Below are 8703 nucleotides of genomic sequence, written 5' to 3' on the forward strand. Positions count from 1 at the left end.
CAGGCAGTTTAACTTTGTAGAAAAAATTGCCAAACCGGTATATACCATTAGTCCCCTTGTTGAACCGCCAGTTGTTGTTGCTTCATAAAACTCCGGTTTAGATAGATCAGTCTCCGGTTTAACATTGCACATACCACTGTACCTTAATCAATGCATTTTTGAACCGGGATCATCTACCTTGTAGATTTCATCATGGCCAAGCAAGTATATGAGTGCAACTGGGTTCCTTCTCGCGTCACAGAGGCTCAACTGGACGATTTAGTCCTGATCGGCGCCTTAGGCAGCAAAGATACCATCCATTGGAGGGCTCCTGGCAAAGAATGCCCACCCACACCTCAAGAAGGAGAGGTCGTCGTTTTCGTAGATCACTTAGCCCGGGGCTTTAAGCCGCCCGGTTCTAAATTTTACCGGGACGTGTTAGCCGATTTTCAACTCCATCCACAAGATACTGGCCCCAACTCTGTTACAAACGTGTCACTTCCAAGTGCTCTGTGAGGCGTTCTTTCAAGAGGAGCCCACAGTGGAATTGTTCAGAGACTGTTTCCATCTAAACCGCCGTACTGAGTTTACTGACGGCTCCAATACGGAGTTGGGTGGCGTGGCGATTCAGAAAAGGAAAGAGGTCACATACCCTCACGCCAAACTGCACAGCCACCCCAAAGAGTGGAATCAAACATGGTTCTATTGCAAAGACACCTCCCCTGCTGGTGAAAATCCCTTGCCTGGCTTTCGTCCGGAGCGGCTCAGCAATACACACCCCTTTCCGCAAAGGTTGACTGCCCAGGAGAGAAGCAAATATGCTCCTCAACTGTCGAAGCTCAGAGCCTTTATGGCCAACGGTTTAACAGGGGTTGATCTCGCCCGCTGTTGGATATCATGGAGCATACTGCCCCTTAGTCAGCGCTCCGGTTTGATGTGCGAGTATACTGGCAGTGTTGATGATCCACTGCGACATTCCAACATCCAGCTCACCGATGAAGAAATCACAGAGGCTGTGAATAAGATGCTGAATGAACCGGAACACATCTGTGCTAAAACCGGCCTGCTTCCCTTCTGTGCCACCAACAAACCGCCAGCTGTAAGAGTTTGATTTTTCTTTTTGCTGAATCTGTTATTGATATATCTGGTCATTGTTTAATATCAGTGTCTGTGTAACCAGGGCAATGATCCGTTTTGGAGCAAGAAACTGCCGCAGGAGAAACCAGAAAAACCAGACAAACCGGAAAGGGCAACCCGGCAAAAGACTAAAGCTGTGAAGAAGACTGCCCACAGGAAAAGAACCACTGCATCCTCTAATCCGGCCCCTGATGATGATGTGGATAATCCGGACCTTGAGGTAGGGCTTGACTCACTTGGCTTATTTTTCATGCGTCTTATTGATGATGATATTTGTCAGGATGATGCCGAAGCCAGCCATGCTGATGCTGCAGAGGTAATTATTCTCTCTTCCGATTCAGAACCTTTGCCTTCACTAAAAATCCATCAGGCAAACCGGAAAGTTAAATTTTCTCATCCTCTTGCTTATTTGGATCCCAAATTTCTTATGAAGACCCAACAGCACGAAGCTCGTCGCACAACCCGGCACAGCGGCCAGGTAGTTACCTCCGCCGGTTTACCGAACAGTCCGGTTCGGAAACGCCGTTCAGAGGTCTCTAATTTGCTTGTCAGTGCTTGTCCTAAAGCGGGCTGCTTTCGTCAACCTCTTAATCCATCTGACTCCGATTACCAGGTTACTTCCCACTCATCCTCTGGCGAGTCATCGGCTACTCAGCTGCCACCGCTCAAAACGGTGCTTGGGTAAGCTATACTTATCATAATATTTGCAGCACATCGCCTTGGAACATATGCTGTATTTGATTTTGTTATTCCTTTCAGGGCCAAGCCTAGGCCAAGCAAGAAGGCTCGCCTGGACAAAGCGGCCGAAGAGGATGCCGTCCTTGAACCGGGCAAAACACCAGATCTTGAAGCGGCTATTCCTGAGGATATACCCAATGATCCACCGCAGCAAGACGACGATCTTATTGCTGAAGAGAGACCTATTGATACCTCAAATCCTGTCAATCAGCCCACAAGCTCCATCCGGATTGAGAAATCCACCGGTCCAACAAAGCCTACTGACAAGCCAACAGCCCCAGTGCAAACCGGCGATACCAAGGATGATGAGGTTGTCATTACTGGCATGGCCATACAGAGCCAAGCAATCCTGTCGCTTTGTCCAAACATTCTGCCAAGGAAGAATTTGCTGCCTTTGGCAAAGGCAAGTGGAATGCTGATCTGGCGACTTACGCTGCTCTGAACGCCCAAGATATCCATTCCGGCTACCTGAACCGGCTGTATACCAGTCGTGACTATGAAGCCGGTCTGGTTAACATGATGAAAGATAAATATGAGGTAACTTCCATATGCTCTTTCCTGCTTGTATGCTTCAATTCTTGCTGACTCTCCTAGCCCCCAAGGGCCTGGTTTGTAATCTTCTTTCAAACCGGGACTTACTAATATAAATCTTAATGCTTTGAAATTCGCTGATGTAGCCCCCAAGGGCCGGTTCAACTTAGCGTAGTTAAACCGGGACTTTAAGTAATTGAGATTGCCGCATCAGAATATATACGAGCAAATAGCCATTAGCCCCCAAGTGCCAAGTTGAATACTTGTATTGATCTTGGGACTTTGTAAGCAATTGAAAGATGAAGATCGAATATGCATTAGCCCCCAAGTGCCAAGTGCATAACTTGTTATGTGGTTGGTACTTCAATCCTTGTACCGTTTTGCTGAATCATATAACTGTCTGCATGCAGGCTGAGCTGAAGACGAAAGAAAGCCAAGTCGCCGATCTCCAAGAAAATCTGAAATCCCAACAAGCTGAAACCTCCAAAGCAAAAGAGGAATTAACCAGCGCTTTAAGCGCCATGGAACAGCTTAAGGAGAGCTTCAAGAAGAAGCGGGCGGATTGGGCCACTGAAAAATCCGCTTTAATCAAACGAGCAGAAGATGCCGAGGCTGCACTAAAACCGGTGGCGGATGAACTGACCAGCATAAAGCGGCACGTGCATGCCATGACCACTGCTATCTTTGGTAAGCCGGTTTGACTTCTGAATTGATTCTGCCGTCTTACAGAGCTGCCGGTTTGTTAACCCTTTATGATATTTCAGGGACACGCATTGGTCACTTGGGGTCAGATGTGCGGAAGAAATTGAAAGCCGCCTATACGTTGTCGAACAACTGTACACTGGTGCACAGCGGATCATCTGTACTGCATCCCACAACAAGCCGGCGCCCACCTTGATTCAGGACACTCTGATGAAACTGTCGGTGCTTCCTGCCCGGGTTGAAGAGCTGAAGAAATCTGCTGCTCGAACCGGTGCGATCAATGCCTTAATCCGGGCAAAAGCTTGGGTGCCGGATTTTGATCCTATTGAAGCGGCTCAGGGCTATCCCAGCTTGAAGGAAGACGGGTCAGAGTTTGGTGAAGCGGATCTGCGAGCAATAAACCGGGAGGTGCGTCCGCTAGCTTGTCAATTGGCTGAAGAAGCAGACTTGTCTCATTATCAAGCCCAATATGACAATCAAAACAAGCGAATAGCTGCACCAATTCATGAAGCGGAAAATCTTATCCCTCCAATCCGTAAGCATACTTACGCTCCCGATATTGACCCGTCGTTGCTGATCCATGATGAAGCTGTTTTTCAAGCATTAATGGGAATCGACTGGACAACTGTTGATTTCCAGCCGCTGGGTAGAGAAACTGAAGCTGAAGCGGCGCAGGATGACCCACAACCATCAGGCCAGGCTGGTGACCAAGCTTGAACCGGAAGCCGGTTTAAAACTGCTTCTCCTCTTGCGAAAAACAATGATCTTATTGTGGGCACCGTGTTGCCTTGTAATAGGCTAGCTGATACTTTTGATGTTGATATGCCTTCGTGCATAATTACTGCAACTTGCTCTTCCTTTGGGTGATGAACTTTCCAAAGTACTTTCTGCAATAAAAAATCTTCAAGTGCCACCGCGGTTGTACCGTCAGGCGGAATATGATGTCTGCATACATGAAATCAAAACATCCGAATTTTTTAAGTATATGACCAAATTTTTGAGATACATAATACCTGCCATCGTTGAGCGTGAAGTTGGCTTGGCCAATCTTGAAGCGGAGTTTTATAAACCCACACTGTTGGAGGAGATAGCAGCTCCCATATATATATGACGCCGGTTTACCATGTAAACCGTGCCGGGTTATAATAAACACCGTGTTACTCCATAAGAGGATGTTAACAAAAAAGATCAAACCGGGCAAATAGTCTCCGGATTGAAATGAACCGTGTTCCGTCAATTGACAGTGTGAACCGGTTGAAAACTTTGTCGGTTTAAAAAGCAATAAAAAGAAAGAAATATCTTTCAAAGAAAAGTGTGAAGCAAAGGCAATGACAAAACCGTTTGCAAAAAAAGGCTTTATTTGAGCTGATCAGATGGCGTTACCATGGCCGAACACGACCAAGCTCCCGATAGGTGTAACTATGGTTCTAGTCAGCCAGGTCCCCAAATGAAACCGTGGCATTTATGCCGATCAAGTGGCATGGCAATGGTTCGGGTTCGACCAAGCCCCCAAGTGATTCTGTGGCCTTAGGCCGATCAAGAGGCATGACTGGTTCAGACGTGACCAAGTCCCCAAGTGATCTGGTGGCTCTCGCCTATCAAGAGGTATGTATTGGTTCGGACACGACCAAACCCCCAAGTGATATAACATGATGCTTTTAAAAAGCTAACTCAAGGGGTAAACCGGAGGCCGCTTTAGAACAACTCCGTGTAACCACACATGATGTAAAAGAACAGATACCCCGCTTTAGCTGAGGTTCCGGTTTATTATATTTAATCATAATATATACATCGTCGTAATATGTACATAAGTAGAGCCAGTGGCTCAGGTATAGTAAGGCCGAAGATGAGCTATGTTCCACGGCCTGTTGGTCTCCTCCTCTGATGTACGTGAGTCTTTATGCTCTCGAATATCGATCAGATAGTATGACCCGTTGTGCAGATTCTTGCTGACCACGAAAGGCCCCTCCCAAGGTCGGGGATAGCTTATGCATATCAGTCTGATCTTGGATGAGCCGAAGCACCAAATCTCCTTCCTGAAAGGTTCTGGTTCTGACTCGGCGACTGTGATAACGACGAAGATCCTGTTGGTAAATCGCCGAGCGGGCAGCTGCTATGTCACGTTCTTCATCCAACAGGTCCAAAGCGTCTTGCCGTGCTGTCTCATTTGTCCGCTTCAACATAAGCCGCCACACGGGGTGAATCATGACGGATATCACTGGGGAGAACCGCCTCCGCTCCGTAAACCATGAAGAACGGTGTGTATCCTGTTGATCTGTTGGGTGTAGTATTGATGCTCCATAACACAGATGGTAACTCTTCTACCCAACAACCCGGTGTTCTCTGCAAAGGAACCATAAGCCGGGGCTTGATGCCTCTCAAGATCTCTTGATTAGCCCTTTCTGCTTGACCATTGGACTGTGGTGTGCCACTATGAAAGTCAAGCCGGATGTGCTCCCGTTCACAGAACTCCTTCATGGCACCCTTGGACAAATTGGTACCATTATCTGTGATGATACTGTGTGGAAAGCCAAACCGGAAAATCACTTTTTTGATGAACTGAACCGCCGTGGCCGCATCACACTTGCTAACAGGTTCTGCCTCCACCCACTTTGTAAACTTGTCAACCGCCACAAGGAGGTGGGTCTTCTTATCTTTGGACCTTTTGAAAGGCCCAACCATATCCAGCCCCCAAGTCGCAAACGGCCAAGTAATTGGAATCATTCTCAATTCTTGAGCCGGTACATGAGCACGTCTTGAAAACCTTTGGCAACCATCACATCGTCTGACCAGATCCTCCGCATCAGCATGAGCAGTTAACCAATAGAAGCCATGGCGAAACGCTTTAGCCACCAGAGATTTTGAACCGGCGTGGTGACCACAATCTCCTTCGTGGATCTCACGCAAAATTTCACGGCCTTCTTCAGGAGACACACAGCGTTGAAACGCCCCTGACACACTGCAATGATGCAACTCGCCGTTGATAATAGTCATGGACTTGGATCGCCGGATTATCTGTCGGGCCAGAGTCTCATCCTCTGGTAACTCGCCCCGGTTCTTGTACGCCAGGTAAGGAAGCGTCCAATCCGGAATAACATGAAGAGCTGCCACCAATTGAGCCTCCGGATCAGGAATAGCCAAATCCGCTTCACCAGGGATCTTGACCGACGGGTTGTGCAGCACATCCAGAAAAACATTGGGCGGGACCGGTTTGCGCTGAGAGCCCAGCCGGCTTAAAGCGTCCGCCGCTTCATTTTTCCGCCGGTCCACGTGGTCCACCTGATAGCCTTTAAAATGACCTGCAACAATATCCACCTCACGACGATATGCTGCCATGAGTGGGTCCTTGGAGTCCCAAGTGCCAGACACTTGCTGAGCCACGAGGTCCGAGTCACCGAAGCACTTAACTCGACTTAGATTCATCTCCTTAGCCATCCGGAGACCATGGAGCAAGGCTTCATACTCAGCTGCATTGTTAGTACAAGGGAACATTAAGCGGAGAACGTAACAAAACTTATCACCTCGTGGGGAAGTTAATACGACTCCAGCCCCCGAGCCTTCCAATTGCCTGGATCCGTCAAAATGGATGGTCCAATATGTGTGATCCGGCTTTTCTTCAGGTGCTTGCATTTCCGTCCAATCATTGATGAAATCAACAAGTGCTTGAGACTTAACTGCCGTCCGAGGCACATACTTCAAACCGTGCGGCCCAAGCTCTATAGCCCACTTGGCAATCCGGCCAGTTGCTTCCCGGTTCTGGATGATATCCCCCAAAGGAGCAGAACTGACCACCGTAATTGGGTGCCCTTGGAAGTATTGTTTAAGCTTCCGGCTTGCCATAAAAACTCCATACACCAGCTTCTGCCAATGCGGATACCTTTGCTTGGACTCAATGAGTACCTCGCTGATATAATAGACCGGACGTTGAACCGGATGCTCCTTACCTGCCTCCTTTCGCTCCACCACAATAGCACGCTGACCGCCCGAGCATTAGCAGCAACATATAGCAGTAACGGCTCCTTGTCAATGGGAGCGGCGAGCACAGGCGGATTGGCCAATTGCCGCTTTAAGTCCTCAAATGCTTCATCAGCAGCAGAACTCCAGACAAACTGATCCGTCTTCTTCAACATCTGATACAAAGGGATTGCCTTCTCACCAAGGCGACTGATAAACCGGCTTAACGCGGCAATCCGGCCTGCCAGGCGTTGAACATCATTGATACACTTCGGTTTAGCCAGGGAGGTGATGGCTGTGATCTTCTCCGGATTAGCCTCAATTCCCCTATTGGACACCAGAAAACCCAATAACTTGCCCGCCGGTACACCAAAGACACACTTGTCCGGATTAAGCATCATCTTGTATGTCCTCAGGTTATCAAAGGTTTCCTTCAAATCATCAATCAGAGTCTCCTTCTCCCTGGATTTAACCACGATATCATCCACGTAAGCATGTACATTACGGCCAATCTCGTTTGTGAAGACAATTTTGCACACACGTTGATAAGTTGCCTGGGCACTCTTGAGCCCAAAGGGCATAGACACATAGCAGAAGGCTCCAAAGGGAGTTATGAATGCCGTCTTCTCCTGGTCCTTAACTGCCATTTTGATCTGATGATAGCCAGAATATGCATCCAAAAAACTTAAACGCTCACAACCCGCCGTAGCATCAATAATTTGATCAATACGGGGGAGGGCAAAAGGATCTGCTGGACAAGCCTTATTAAGATCTGTGTAATCCACACACATGCGCCAGGTGCCGTTTTTCTTAAGGACCAGCACCGGATTGGCAAGCCACTCAGGGTGAAAACTTCAATAATAAAGCCAGCTGCTAAGAGCCTGGCTACCTCTTCTCCAATCGCCTTGCGTCTTTCTTCGTTAAACCGGCGGAGGAACTGTTTCACCGGTTTGTATTTAGGATCCACATTAAGGGTGTGCTCAGCGAGTTGCCTCGGTACACCTGGCATGTCAGAGGGCTTCCATGCAAAAATGTCCCGATTCTCACGGATGAACTCGATGAGCGCGCTTTCCTATTTCGGATCCAAGTTGGCACTGATGCTGAACTGCTTGGACGAATCGCCAGGTACGAAGTCAACAAGCTTAGTTTCTGCTGCCGATTTGAACTTCAGGGCCGGATCATGCTCCGTAGTTGGCTTCTTTAATGGAGTCATGTCCGCCGGATCAACATTGTCCTTATAATACTTCAGCTCCTCGGTGGCACAAACCGACTCTGCATAGGCCGCATCTCCTTCCTCGCACTCCAAAGCGATTTTGCGGCTTCCGTGAACCGTTATTGTCCCCTTGTGACCCGGCATCTTGAGCTGCAAATACACATAACAGGGCCGTGCCATAAACTTGGCGTAGGCCGGTCGCCCAAACAGGGCGTGATATGGACTTTGGATTTTCACCACTTCAAACGTCAATGTCTCCGACCTGGAATCATGATCATCCCCAAAGGCCACTTCCAGAGCTATCTTACCAACAGGATATGCTGACTTGCCAGGTACTACACCGTGGAACACCGTATTAGACGGTTTGAGATTTTTATCTGTTAGTCCCATACGACGGAAGGTCTCATAGTAAAAGATATTAATGCTGCTCCCTCCATCCATGAGTACCT

Source organism: Triticum urartu, chromosome 4 (genome assembly GCF_003073215.2).
Source record: "Triticum urartu cultivar G1812 chromosome 4, Tu2.1, whole genome shotgun sequence".
NCBI lineage: Eukaryota > Viridiplantae > Streptophyta > Magnoliopsida > Poales > Poaceae > Triticum > Triticum urartu.